The sequence below is a fragment of the Nycticebus coucang genome, chromosome 12 (genome assembly GCF_027406575.1).
Source record: "Nycticebus coucang isolate mNycCou1 chromosome 12, mNycCou1.pri, whole genome shotgun sequence".
Taxonomy (NCBI): Eukaryota; Metazoa; Chordata; class Mammalia; order Primates; family Lorisidae; genus Nycticebus; species Nycticebus coucang.
In genome coordinates, this window is record NC_069791.1 from 74633792 (window position 1) to 74646436 (window position 12645).

General features: G+C 49.5%; 1 pseudogene; it reads left to right on the forward strand.

The window, feature by feature from the left end:
• The first annotated feature begins 10843 nt into the window (after positions 1–10843).
• On the forward strand, positions 10844–10930 carry LOC128563054 (uncharacterized; annotated as a pseudogene).
• Positions 10931–12645: the final 1715 nt, after the last annotated feature.

The window sequence follows — 12645 nt, forward strand, 5'->3', positions numbered from 1 at the left end:
TGTCAGCTGGGCATGGTGCTCACGCCTGTAACCCTAGCACTCTGGGAGGCCGAGGCAGGTGGATTGGTTGAGCTCAGAAGTTCTAGACCAGCCTGAGCAAGACTGAGACCCTCGTCTCTACTAAAAATAGAAAAACTAGCCAGGTGTAGTGGTGGGCGCCTGTAATCTCAGCTACACAGGGCACTAAGGCAAGGATTGTTCAAGCCCAAGAGTTTGAGGTTGCTGTGAGCTATGACACCACTGCACTCTACCCAGGGTGACAAAGTGAGACTGGCAACTATCCTGGGCCCAGCACATAGTGGCTGCCTGTTCACTTGATATGTATTTAATGTATTTACTGAGCCCTGCCCTCTCGGCGGGGAAGATGGACAAGCTGGTTAAATGTCTTCATGGGGAAGGCAGGTGCCCTGGAGCAGAAAGCAGGGTGACCTGCACCTGGTGCAGAAATCAAGAAGAGTCCTTGAAGCTGAGAATTGAAGAGCAGTCAAGTGTTGTGGGACAGAGGGGCAGGGTGGGGTGGGACAGTGCTCTAGGAGGAGAAGGCAGTGTGGACAAAGCAGAGGGGGCTCGATGGAGAACCCAGACGTTCTGGAAGGGGTCTCCAGACCAGAGGGAGAGTGGCTGGAGATGAGATGGAGCGACAAATGGGGACTTGGTGAGGGCCTCTATCAGGACCTCTGAGGACGGTCCGCAGGGTATTCCCAGGGCAGGTGAGGGGCCTGAGTTTGAGTTCTCCCTGCCCAGCTGTGCACTCTGATTTCCAGAGGGAAAATGAGAGTCACACATAGAACACCAGGGGAGAGCCAGGCCCAGGCCTACATCTTTGGACAGTTGCCCCTCCCTGCAAAGAGGAATCAGAAGGAGGAGGAATGACCTGGGAGGCCCATTAGTTCCACCAAGACGTGGCAGTGGTTTGGGCCTGGTGCTGAGAACAAGGAGAGGTCAGCTGGTTGCGTGGAGTGCTGGCTAGCGGAGGGGTCATGATAACCCTGGGATCTAGTTCTGGTGGCTCAGCCGAAAGCCAGAATGAGCCCTATGCCTTGGAGGAACCGAGTTCTGAATGAGTACATGATCAAAGCAGTCCAGGAGCCTCTGCCAGCCTCCCAGTCAGCACCATGCCAGGAGTTGGGAGGAAAGACCTATCTCAGCCTTTGGGGCTTTGCTTCCTCCCAGATAGAAGCTGGAAACTGCAAGCCTGGCACACAGCAAGGCCCTCCTCCCGCCTACATCCCAGTCCCCAGAGCCACCAGGGGATCCCAGCAGGAGTGGCCCCTCTACTGGCTGCCCTCTGTGCAGAAAGTGTGGGCCACCCAGCCTTCAGACCCATCTCCTGTAGCCCATCCCCCATCAGATCCTGTGACTCTGGATTAAAACCCTCCTCCACTCTCCCCTCCCTACAGTGAGGGCCCCTCTCAGCCTGTCCTGTCCGCTGTCCCCAGTACCCACTGGCACCCACATCTACACTGCTGCACACCCCCTGCTGCTGTCCCAGCCACTGAGATCCACAGCCAGAGCAGAAAGTTGCTCCTTCCTGACCCCACCAGGCCACTCCCTCTGTCTCCTCCCACTCTCAGGGTACAGTTGGGAAGCCATAGACACTCAATGCAGCAAGCCCTCTTGGTACCTTGGGTGAGCCCTCATTGCATAAATGCAGAGGAGGGGACCCATTCACCAAGCTGAAGCGTTTGAACTAAGAGCTTGCCTTATATCTTCCCTGTCTTTGGGAGGTGTGCCTGGGTGGAGGGCACAGGGCAGAGGACACAGGACTCACCCACAGTACACCCCCAGCTCCTGATGGGGGTGGAGAGTCTTGACTCAGTATTTCCTCGCAGAAGTCCCAGATGCTGTTTATGCAGCCTCTCCAGAATCTCAGTGTACTGTACTTTTGAAAAAGTGATTTGATTCAAAGCACTCATTCTTTAATTAAACTTCATTTAGCTGCCATCTGTCTCAGTTCAAAATGGCTTCGTGTTTTGCAACTCTAAATGAGAATTGTTATTGGATTTGTAAACACATCCCCAAAAAATCACAAAACACTTTCGAAAGTAATAAATAAGGGATGTGCGGGAAGGAGTGTTAGGAGCTGCATCTTAAACGTTCTAATTGCTGGGGAATGTATTCTGGTGGGTACATAATCATTTTATATACAAATCTTTGTGTAAAAATCTGGTATCAATGAAAAGATCAAGATTATAGAAAATGCTGGAATTACATCTGACTGAAAACAGTAATAAGGCAATAATGGGACAAAACTGGTGGGGAGGAGGAGAGGGACAGCAGCTCTGACCCACACCTGCTCCCCTGGGACTGCCCTCCCCGACTGTCTATGTGCCCCACTTGGAAAAAGGAGGTGACCCTTGAGTTCTCCTGGTAAAGGTTTGCCAACAGTTCTGCAAGATCCCTGTTTTTAAGGAATCGAAGCTTTTTTATTTTTTTGGCCGAGGCTGGGTTTTGAACCCACCACCCTTAGCATATGGGAGCAGCGCCCTACTCCTTGAGCCACAGGCACCACTAGAATCAAAGCTTTATTTTTTTATTATTTTTTTTTTTTGTAGAGACAGAGTCTCACTTTATGGCCCTCCGTAGAGTGCCGTGGCCTCACCCAGCTCACAGCAACCTCCAACTCCTGGGCCCAAGCGATTCTCTTGCTTCAGCCTCCCGAGTAGCTGGGACTACAGGCGCCCGCCACAGCACCCGGCTAAGAATCAAAGCTTTATTAAGAGTAGTCTGCTGACCCAGAGGTACAGCTTTCCCACCTCACACCTGACCCAGGTAGAAAGGAAAAGATGTAAAGGAATGGTGTCCCCGCCCCGCCCCCCCCCACCTTTAAGGCATCCATGTAGTAGCACAGTGAAAACTAAAAGCTCTTTAGGAAAATATTAATGGTTTTTGAGTGGGAAAACAGGCTTGGAGATATGGGACTTCTTGAAGCACAGAGTCAGTGGAGGAGCTGACCTGGTGTATGAAAGCCCCATGGCTTTCAGGATTCCCCGCTCTGGTTGGCCCAGTTCTGGGTGATGGAGATACATGCATACAGAGGAAAACCAAGACCCCAACAGCCCCAAGTCTCTCTGTGAGCCAGCCCCTGTCTTCTCTGATCTCACCTCCAGAGCTGTCCCTACCTTCATCACTTCTCCAAGCTCACCCCACTCCTTTCCCACTGCGCCTGGCACCTTAGAGGCCTTTCCAGTCCACCCCGCCTATAGAAGATTACCTCCTCCCATCTCATAATTTTAAATTTTCATCTTCTTTTTAAAAGTCATCATTTTATTCCTACCAATTATACTAACTTTATTTTCTGTGTCAATGGCTCATTCCCTGCTTTATGATTTATGATGCATCCATCTCATTCACCTTTAGGCCCCCCCTACCATAGGCCCATGACGTAGACGGTCTTCACTAACTATAAGCCAAATAAACGACGAGTAAACTACACCATAAGGTAATACGGTGCAGTACTACACCATAGTAAACTATAGCCCCCATAAGGAGCAAACTATGAGAGAGTCTTTTTGAGACAGAGCCTCAAGCTGTCACCCTGGGTAGAGTGTCCTAGCATCACAGCTCACAGCAACCTCCAACTCCTGGGCTTAAGCGATTCTCCTGCCTCTGCCTCCCAAGTAGCTGGGACTACAGGCACCTGCCACAATGCCCGGCTATTCTTTTTGTTGCAGCTGTCATAGTTCAGAGGGCCGGGCTGGATTCGAACCCACCAGCTCAGGTGTATGTGGCTGGCGCCTTAGCTGCTTGAGCCACAGGCACCGAGCCATATAAGAGAGTCTTTAACTTTTTTCTTATTTTAATTGTGACAGGGACTTGTTCTGTCCCTCAGACTAGAGTGCAGTGGTATCATCATAGCTCATTGCAAACTCAAACTCCTGGGTCGAGTGATCCTCCTGCCTCAGCCTCCCAAGTAGCTGGGACTCCCTCCAGGCATGGGCCACAATGCCTAAAAATTTTCTATTTTTAGTTGAGATGGGGTCTTTCTCTTGCTCAGGCTGGCCACAAACTCTAGGCCTCAAGCAATCCTCCCACCTCAGAGTGCTAGAATTATAGCTGTGAACCATGGCACCAGGGCACCTTAACTCTAAATCTGCCTTTCACCATGATTCCAGTCACCTCATTCCTCTACCTCACCCCTGGAGCCATCTGTGGGGGGATCTGAGACTGGTGTCTCTGTCTGGTCTTCTACCATTGCTTGCTTTCTCTACTTCCAGTGATGTGTTTGGACTCTAAAAGTCCTATATTTCAACATCAATGTCCCTGCAACAGCCCACCTGACAGGCAGAAAATGAGATCTGGGATGGGCTGGGTGCCAGGAAGGGGCAGAGGATGCCACTGTAGGAGGCACCAAAACCACTCTGCCTTGCCTATGATTTCACAGGTAACAGTAAAAATAACTGAGAAACTACTGAATGCTAGGCATCTACAGTCACAGCCATTATGCAAGACCTTTTGTGTGCACTGCTAATCCTTACAACCCTACAAAGTAAATATTATTTCTTCACGTCACAGATGGAGACTGAAGTTCAGAAAAATCAAGGGGCTTGACGCGTGTAGCTCAAACGGCTAAGGCACCAGCCACATACACCAGAGCTGGCAGGTTCAAATCCAGCCCGGGCCTGCCAAAACAACAATGACAACTGCAACCAAAAAATAGCCGGGCGTTGTGGCGGGCGCCTGTAGTCCCAGCTACTTGGGTGGCTGAGGCAAGAGAATCGCTTAAGCCCAGGAGTTGAGAGCTTGCTGTGAGCTGTGATGCCACGACATTCTACCCAGGGCGACAGAGTAAGACTCTGTTTCAAAAAAAAAAAGAAAAATCAAGGGCTACATCCAGGCTTACACAACTAGGAAAGATTATGCACCAAGCAAGGACTCAGAGGAGGGCTGCCTGACTAAAAGACTCAGGCACCCAGTGCCCCAGGGTGGACCCTACACAATAGCTATGTGGTGGAGGAGCAGAGGAGGAAAAGCAACTGGGGGCTGGGAGAGCTTTTCTTCTGGCTTCCTTCTAGCATGTTTGAAAGAGAATGAGAGAAATGCATTTGATAAGGAAAAAATGAGGCCTGCCAGTAATCCCAGCACTCTGGGAGGATAACTTGAGGTCAGGAGTTCGAGACCAGCCTGAGCAAGAGTGACAACTCATATGTCTCTACCAAAAATAGAAAAATTAGTCGGGCATTGTGCTGGGCGCCTGTAGTCCCAGCTACTCGGGAGGCTGAGGCAGAAGGATCACCGGAGCCCAGAAATTTGAGGTTGCTGTAAGAGAGGCACAGGTCACAGCACTCTAGCACGGGTGATAGAGCAAGACTCTGTCTGAAAAAAAAAAAAAGAAGAAAAAGAAACAGGTACCAACTACCAACTAGTTCAGGTTTGTTCAGACCAGACCAGACTTCCTCTGAGTCCACATAAATAAGAGGCCACTTGCCAGGTGCCTGTAATCCTAGCACTTTCAGAGGCTGAGAAGTGAGAGGATCATTTGAGCTCAGGAGTTCAAGACCAGCCTGAGCAAGAGCAAGACCCCATCTCTATTAAAAATAGAAAACTTAGCCAACTGTTGTGGTGGCACCTGTAGGCTGAGGCAGGAGGATCACTTGAGCCAAGGAGTTTGAGGTTGCTGTGAGCTAGGCTGAAGCCACAGCACTCTAGCCTTTGGGCAACAGAATGAGACTCTGTTGCAAAAACAAACAACAAAAAAAGGAGGCCACAGCTGGAAAGGACCAGAGGTGTGCTTACACGGATACACACACACACACACATTTTCCAAAAACTGTTAGAGGTGTTGTCACAGTCCCAATAATAGCACTGCACTTGACTCACAGATTTTAAGAAATTGGCATGTGAGAAAGAAGTGAGAAGACACCCCACCCCCAGCTCTGATGTGACCACACCTGCTTAAGCACAGCTCTGGAGCCTCTTTTGTGCCCAGGAGGAAACCACAGGCCTCATTCTGGCATCAGAGGCCAAGGCCCCAACAGCTCACTCCTTTTTTATCTCCCAGGTGCCTTGGAATCCAGCCAAACCAATACCTGCTCCACCCCACTCCTGTTTTCAGAATATTCTAGAGCCTCTCACACCTCTATGACTCTGTCCAGGCTCCTCCCTTTCTTTTACCTGACAAAGGTCTCCCCCTGCTTTATGATCCACCTGAAATATCTTCCCTTCACTACTGGGATCTCTCCCAGTGGTCCAGGCCCAGCGTGTGTTTGTTCTCAGAGCATTTCCCAAAATGTGTCATTGTCCCCTACAAAATTTAACTTACTGAACTCACAGCCTGTAACACAAGCTGAAGCTGCTGAAGCTATCTCCTAAATACCCCCCAGCAAAAAGAATGTTCTTTTCTTCTCTGTAAATTTTCAGGCTTCACGTTCTGAAGTCTGAGTTGCTGGCCTTCCTAGCTCAGGAAATCTGCCATCTCTATGGAAGCCCCCAGATTTTAGTCTTAGGCTTCATCCCCGCAAGAGCACTCCAGCTCTGCCCTCCTGCAAGTCTGCCAGGCCTACAGGCTGCATCTGATCTGGCTTCATTTGCTTCTGCCTTGCAACTTGTCTCTTTTCTGCCCCCACCTCCTACAAAAGGAGACACTCACAGGTCTAGAGGTGGGCAGAACCCTCTGTGGAGGCAGAACTTGGGTTTCAAGCACTTGCCTCCCCAGCTCAGAGGGTCTTCCTCCTCTGCTGGTCTTAGGGAATGCTCATAACCTTGGTTGGCATCTGCTTCCCTAGCTCTAAAGCAGTGGTTCTCAACCTTCCTAATGCCGCGACCCTTTAATACAGTTCCTGTGGATCGCAACCCACAGGTTCAGAACCGCTGCTCTAAAGAATAGAATGGTTTGGGGCAGCGCCTGTGGCTCAGTGAATGGGGCACCGGCCCCATATACCGAGGGTGGTGGGTTCAAACCCAGCCCCAGCCAAACTGCAACCAAAAAATAGCCGGGCGTTGTGGCGGGTGCCTGTACAGTCCCAGCTGCTCGGGAGGCTGAGGCAGGAGAATCGCATAAGCCCAAGAGCTGGAGGTTGCTGTGAGTCCTGTGACATCATGGCACTCTACCGAGGGCAGTAAAGTGAGACTCTGTCTCTACAAAAAAAAAAAATAAAAAGAATACAATGGTTTGAATTGAATCAGGAAAAGAAGAAGTTTTGAATTGAATCAGGAAAAGAAGAAGCTGCAGCAACTGGGGGGAGTTACCCCTTTTGTGTTCAGTAAACTTGGCGAGTTTACTTGGTGCTATAGTGTAAATGTTTTTGTGTCCTCCCCCACCCAAATGTATTTGCTGTCTCCTAATCCACTTGGGAGATGATGAGGTCATGAAGGTGGAAACCTTGAATAGGATTAGTGCCCTTATAAAAGGAAACTGAGGGTGGTGCCTGTGGCTCAAAGGGGTAGGGCGCAGGCCCGATATGCCAGAGATGGCGGGTTCAAACCCAGCCCCAGCCAAAAACTGCAAAAAAAAAAAAAAGAATTTTCATAAAAAATAAATAAATAAATAAAATAAAAGGAACCTGAGGGGCTAGGTGCGGTGGCTCATTCCTATAATCCCAGCACTTTGGGAGGCCAAGGTGGGAGGATCCTTTGAGGCCAGGAGTTCAAGACCAGCCTGGGCAACACAGCAAGACCTTGTCTCTATTAAAAGATTGAAAATAGGCCAGGTGGCTCGGCGCCTGTAGGTCAAGCAGCTAGGGTGCCAGCCACGTACACTGGAGCTGGCGGGTTCAAATCCAGCCCAGGCCCACCAAACAACAATGAGAACTAGAACCAAAAAATAGCCAGGCATTGTGGCAGGCACCTGTAGTCCCAGTTATTTGGGAGGCTGAGGCAAGAGAATTGCTTAAGCCCAAGAATTGGAGGTTGCTGTGAGCTATGACACTACAGCACTCTACCCAGGGCAACAGCTTGAGACTCTGTCTCAAAAAAAAAAAAAAAAGAAGAAGAAGAAGAAAATAGGCCAGGCACAGTGGCTCATGTTTGTAATCCTAATACCCTGGGAGGCCAACGTAGGTAGATTACTGAGCTCAGGAGTTCCGGACCAGGCTGAACAAGAGCCAGACCCATCTGTACTATAACTACAAAAACAGGCCAGGCATTGTGGCAGGCACCTGTAGTCCAAGCTACTCAAGAGGCTGAGGCAAGATAATCACTTGAGCCCAAGAGTTTGAGGTTGCTGTGAGCTATGATGCTACAGTACTTTACCCAGGGAGACAGCGTAAGATACTATCTTAGAAAAAAAAAAAAAGATTAAAAATAAATAGGGTGGCACCTGTGGCTCAAAGGAGTAGGGCACTGGCCCCATATGCCAGAGGTAGCGGGTTCAAGCCCAGCCCAGGCCAAAAACTGCAAAAAAATAATAAATAAATAAATAGTTAATTAAAAGGGGTCTGAAGGGCTGGTTTGCTCTTCTACCTTTGAAAATACAGCAAGAAGACATACTGTCTATGAGAAAATGGTCCCCTTACCAGATACCATATCTGCTTGCACCTTGTTCTGGGACTTCCCAGTTTCCAGAACTGTAAGAAATAAATACTTTCTTATAAGCCATCCAGTTTATGGTTATTTTCATTATAGCAACCTATATGGGCTAAAACACTTGGGATGACTATCAGAGCTGGGAGGTTAAAACTGATCACCTTGTCTTCCCAAAAGGCCATAAGCCCATTTGCTAAGTGAAATAAGCCATACAACACGAATATTATATGATCCCACCTATATGAGGTATCCGAAATACATAAATTCATAGAGATAGAAAATAGAACAGAGGCTAGAGAGAGGGAATGGGGAGTTATTATTTAATGGGTATAGAGTTTTCATTTGAGATAATGAAAAAATTCTGGAAATAAATGATGATGTTAACATAATGCCACTGAATCATACACTTATAAATAGTTAAAATGGTAAACATCATGTTATGTATATTTTGCTATAATAATTTTGTTTTTTTGAGACAGAGCCTCAAGCTGTCGCCCTGAGTAGAGTGCTATGGCATCACAGCTCACAGCAACTTCCAACTCCTGGGCTCAAGCGATTCTTCTGCTTCAGCCTCCCAAATAGCTGGGACTACAGGCGCCTGCCACAACGTCCAGCTATTTTTTGGTTGCAGCTGGGATTCGAACTATTTTTTGGTTGTAGCTGGATTTGACCCTGCCAGCTCAGGTGTATGTGGCTGGCATCTTAGCCGCTTGAGCCATAGGCGCCGAACCAATAATTCTTTTTTTTTTTTGTAGAGACAGAGTCTCATTTTATCGCCCTCGGTAGAGTGCCGTGGCCTCACACAGCTCACAGCAACCTCCAACTCCTGGGCTTAAGCGATTCTCTTGCCTCAGCCTCCTGAGTAGCTGGGACTACAGGTGCCCGCCACAGCGCCCAGCCGGGGCCGAGTTTGAACCCACCACCCTCGGTATATGGGGCCGGCGCCTTACCCACTGAGCCACAGGCGCCGCCCAATAATTCTTTTTTTTTAAAAACATGGCTTCACTCTGGTGCCTGGGCTACAAGGACAGTGGCATCATCATAGCTCACAGCAACTTTAGATGCCTGGGTCCCCTAGCTGGGACTACAGGCATGCACCACCACACCTCACTAATTTTTTTTTTTTTTTTTGTAGAGACAGAGTTTCACTTTATTGCCCACGGTAGAGTGCCGTGGCGTCACACAGCTCACAGCAACCTCCAATTCCTGGGCTTAGGCAATTCCCTTGCCTCAGCCTCCCAAGTAGCTGGGACTACATGCACCCACCACAACGCCTGGCTACACCTCACTAATTTTTTTAATTTTTGTAGAGACAGGGTCCACTGTGGTGTTCAGGCTGGTCTTGAACTCCTGGCCTCAAGTGATTTTTTTCTTTTTTTTTTTTTGTAGAGACAGAGTCTCACTGTACCGCCCTCGGGTAGAGTGCCGTGGCATCACACAGCTCACAGCAACCTCTAACTCTCGGGCTTACGCGATTCTCTTGCCTCAGCCTCCCGAGCAGCTGGGACTACAGGCGCCCGCCACAACGCCCGGCTAACTTTTTTTTTTTTTTAAGCCTTTGGTAGAGGGCCTTTATCACCCTTGGTAGAGGGCCATGACTTCACAGCTCACAGCAACCTCCAACTCCTGGGTTTAGGCGATTCTCTTGCCTCAGCCTCCTGAGTAGCTGGGACTACAGGCGGCTGCCACAACGCCCAGCTATTTTTTTTGTTGCAGTTTGGCCGGGGCTGGGTTTGAACCCACTACCATCGGTGTATGGGGCCAGCGCCCTGCTCACTGAGCCACAGGCACCGCCAACGGGACTTACTTTCTAGTGGACATGCTGGATTGGTTTGGTTGAGGCAAGCTTGGGTCTCCCAGACTCCCCCCCTCAACAGGAGCTTCAGGTCACCTACGAGGGCCAGGGACCAGACTAAGGTGGACAGTCTGAATGGCAGGCTGAGGGTAGTGTGGTCAATGATATCAGCTTTCCTCAGTGTGGGGAAAATGGAAGGAGATAATTCGATTTTGATGACCAATAGCTAATTTAGAAGCCACCATCTTCTGCTCAACAGCAAGAGTGATACTTTCTTTTTTCTTTTCTTTTTTTTTTTTATTAGATAGAGTCTTACTTTGTCACCCTCGGTAGAGTGTTGTGGTGTCATAGCTCGTGGCAACCTCAAACTCTTGGGCTAAAGTGATTCTCTTGTCTCAACCTCCTAAGTAGCTGGGACTACAGATGCCTGCCACAACGCCTGGCTATTTTTAGAGACAAGGTCTTACTGTGGCTCAGGCTGGTCTTGAACCTGTGAGCTTCTGTAGTCCACCGGCCTTGGCCTCCCAGAGTGCTAGGATTACAAGTGTGAACCACCACACCTGGCCAGCAAGAGTGATTTTAAGGAGCCTTTCACAGTTTATAAGTGTGATGCTTGGGTCTTCACACTTGTGTGAGGTGTGCCACCCTCAAACCCACATTACCCATCTGACATGGAAAAAATAAAGAAGAAAAAAAGTGTTGAAAAGAATTTTTGGCCAAGTACAGTGGCTCATATCTGTAATCCCAGCACTTTAAGAGACTGAGGTGGGGGCGGTGCCTGTGGCTCAGTGAGTAGGGCGCCGGCCCCATAGGCCGAGGGTGGCGGTTTCAAACCCAGCCCCGGCCAAACTGCAACAACAAAAAAATAGCCGGGCGTTGTGGCGGGCGCCTGTAGTCCCAGCTGCTCGGGAGGCTGAGGCAAGAGAATCACGTACCCCAAGAGTTAGAGGTTGCTGTGAGCCGTGTGACGCCACGGCACTCTACCTGAGGGTGGTATAGAGAGACTCTGTCTCTACAAAAAAAAAAAAAAGTAAGTCCTGCCATAACACCTTCCTGCTCACCAAGTTCACTTTGTGAGCTGCCACTTTGGAATCAGAAGTAGAACAAGGCAGCCATGCAGAGAGCTTTTCTTTGGCAGTGATGGCAGTGCACTGCTGGGCAGTGTGAGAAGCACCACCACCGGCAGTGCTGCCTATAGGCAGCCCCTACAGAGCTGTGAGTGGCCTTGGCACACGGAGAGGGCAGATGCAGGGCCCAGCAAGGAGTGAGTGACTTTCTCTGAAGGAGGAAGAAGAAATTCTATCCCTGTGGATCGTGGGGACCTGTTTATGGGGCTGGATCCTATTACTCACCAGCTGCTCAGGGGCCCAGGGTTTCACTATCTCCCCGGGCCTGGGCCTTGCACATGGAGGGATCATTGGGACTCCAGAGCCTGTGGAGCTTCAGCCAGGAGGTGCCCTGGGGCCCTGGGAGGCACAGTCACTGTCCAGGGTGGCCTGCAGGAAGAAGGTGGTTGAGCTGGCAATGGCACCTGGTTGCCACCACCCCCCCAACCCCCACCAGCCCAGCCCTCTCTCAGGGGCCCTCAATCTCTGGGCCCAGGGGAGGAGGCCTCTTAACTGTTATTCAGGGGGTGTTTTGTTCTTTTCTTTTGTTCTCTCTCCTCCTCCCTCTCTTTCCTTTCTGGGAAATCTGATTAGAACTTTGAAAGCTGAGCCATCTTAAGATCAAGTTGCCCAATTTAGCACATAAAAACAGAGGATGCTCAGTTAAATTTGACTTTCAGATAAACAATAAATCATTCTTTAGTGCAAGTATGTTCCATGCAATATCTGGGACAAAACTTATACTAAAAATACTGTTTGTTGTTCATCTGAAGTTCACATTTGACCAGGCTTCCTGTACTTTCTCTGGTAACCCTGCCTCAAGAGCCACAACTCTGTTAACAATTTCACTTGGGGCCAAGCTTGGTGACTGTAATCCTAACACTCTGGGAGGCAGAGATGAGTGAATTGCTTGAACTCAGGAGTTAGAGACCGGCCAGAGCAAGAGCAAGACTCCTCTCTACTAAAAATAGAAAATAAATTAGCTGGGGGCCAGGTGCAGTGGCTGACACCTAGAATCCTAGCACTCTGGGAGGCCAGGGCGGGTGGACTGCCTGAGCTCAGGAGTTGGAAAACTAGCTTGACATTGTGGCGAGCACCTGTAGTCCCAACTACTCCAGAGGCTGAGGCAAAAGAATCACTTGAAGGCAGCGCCTGTAGCTCAATGGGTAGGGCGCCAGCCACATACACCAAGGCTGGAGGGTTCAAACTCTGCCCAAGCCTGCCAAACAACAATGACAGCTACAAAAAAAAAAAAAAGGTGGTCACTGTGGTGGACGCCTG